We start from the raw sequence: 2678 nt of genomic DNA, 5'->3' as shown, positions 1-2678 counted from the left end.
GAGGCAAAATGTTTGATGGTGGTAACAAAAACTCACTAATCAACCTACAACAACAAATATGCATTGTTAATATAATGGATAGTAATTGTATGCTAACATTGAAAATGACAAAAATGACATACCTTAGCATACGTGACATTGCTACATTAGATATACCATTCATAACCTTTAAGTTCACCAACAACACTATAGCCGAGAGTAGAGTTGTTTGGGAGCCTTTGTATAAGGGCTCATGTGCCTTCTCAAGAAAAGGTATATCAAGACCATCTTCATCATCATTATCAAATTCGCTAGTACCATCATTGTGAGCCTCTTCATCACCTGCCCCAATACCATCTTCTTCAATCATGTCCTCTGGCACATTATCATCTTCTTCCATGAGAGTGTTATCCTCAGCTTGGATATTCACACCTCCATCTTCCTCTAGTAGGCAATCCACATTCAGCAATGGACGAAAATCGTGGCCCCCTTCAACATGACCATGTTGCCTACAATGACTCTGGGCTGTTGTGATTAGAATTCTTCGAGTCTTTAAGCCTTTACACTTCTTGCAAGGACAATAACATTTATTAGGTTTTCTTCAGAACTGAGCCCACAATGCAGCCATTATCTCATTTTGTTCAGCATTCATATTGTCAGGCGTGGTCTTTCTTCACAGGAAAATATATCTACAAATAAATTGGACATCATGTGATTAATGTTTATATCTGCACATATGGTTTTTCTTGATTAATGTTTTCAAATGTAACTAAAATGATCCTATAATTTCTAGAAGGCGTAGATGTTTGCAAAATGTGCAGTACCACCCTTCTACCAAAAAAACACACCTAGTATAGAATAATGGATAAGATCAAGACAACAATAATACTAGTCCTTCTATTGATACGCCTTTTGAAGGTTGAATAAGGTCATAATTTTGCTAACCCACTCTGTTTTATCTGTTATACTTTTTGCTTTCAGCACAATTGCACTATGTGCTGGAATAGAAAGCCATGAAACAAAGATCAGCAACCATTTGAGCATAGAAGGTGCCAATTTAATATACAAATATGTGCACTTGCAGTTTGAAACTTGAACCCCAAAAAGACACACACCTTTTAGTACTATTTTGTATGAAACCTTGTTGTTGATTTTGAATGTAAGACTTATAGCTACAGCATCAGAACCATTTGCCTTTTTTGAGTTTTTAGAACTTGATTTAGCTAGAGCTGGAGAATCAGAAGCACCATCATTAATTCATTTATTCAAAGACATTAATTCATTAAAAATTTCTGTGGTGCTTGCTAGATAATGAAGAAAACCAAATACTCCATATAAAATTACACAATGGATAAACTGACAGAAACAGTCAATCTCATTTTTCCATTACTTGATTTAGAGGTTTAAAGGTTCCAATTACAAAACAATTTTTGTATCCTTCGAGGAACTTTTGAAAAAGACCAAAAGCCTTTACAATCACAAGAGATCAACTTATAGTATACTTAAATGTTAGTAAAGATCTACATTGTAAAGTTTCCTGGAAGTGACTGGCACACATTACAATTACTATGCCACTTAGGCACCACGATATTGCCACATGGGCACTACGATAAACTTAACCATTTCTATTACTATGCCACTAGCGTAAGAGTCCTACACCTTATCAGTCAAATCCTACAACTCTTGTCATCTTGGTGTGACCCTTGACTAGAGGTGTATCCAACATCTTAGGATTGTCCTACAGTTGAACTAGTGTACCTAGGCAAAGGATTTCAGAACTATGAAGTTAACCTCTCATCCTATCCCACTTGAACTTAAGTCATGTTAGATCATGGGGTTACTAAGGAATAAGATTCCCTCCTTTGGTATTCGAATCCTAGAGATACATGAATTTAACTTCTAATTACAACTACTAAAGAACATCATCTCATAAATTATAATGATTCTTGTCCATGGATTAGTTTGGTAAGTGTAATTGTAATTTAAAACTTGGCTCCAATGCATCAAATGTTGCTATACTTGGAATTGCCCTACATCTTGTCCATTTGTAAGTTTGATCTGATAATTTAGAATTCATAAAATAGTTGAAAGTGTTATAATTTTCTAAATAGAAGAAATATCTTCTACCATCATGCTACATGCTAGAAGGGAGAGAGAACATACAAAATTTAGTTGTGTTACTGGTAGAGTCCTTTGACTGTTAAAGTATCACGTTCATATGCTTTGACTTTTGAGACACAAAAATTCAAAGCTCATTGTTAAGATAGTTTCATATTATAGCAGATGATTTTTTTTCCATTTACATATTTTATTTTCACATTAAATTTAGTCTCTTTGGTTTTGTCCATCCTATTGTCAACTGATGCAATGGTTTCTTCTTCTAGAGTATTTAGTCAGTTTTCTTATTTAAAAACTATGGTGATTAGCACTACCATTTTTTATTAACAAAAAGGATATACAACATACTAGTAAATGATGTCATTACAATTTTCTCAAGGTTTATTATTTCTAGGTTGTGTATGTTACTATCTAGGCTCAAAAGTTTAGTCTTTTTGAAGATTATCTTATAGGAAGAATTATTAATGTTTATATTTCAAGAAGAATGTAAAATAAAAATGTACACATGAATACCTTCTTGGGCATGCTATAACTATAGAAGATTCAAGATCACATATGGAAAGTTTTAAAGTAGAATAAAG

This window comes from Cupressus sempervirens, chromosome 7 (assembly GCF_028749045.1).
Source record: "Cupressus sempervirens isolate cs-2001-9-10 chromosome 7, ASM2874904v1, whole genome shotgun sequence".
NCBI classification, from domain to species: Eukaryota; Viridiplantae; Streptophyta; class Pinopsida; order Cupressales; family Cupressaceae; genus Cupressus; species Cupressus sempervirens.
Note: the sequence above shows the minus strand (reverse complement) of the source record.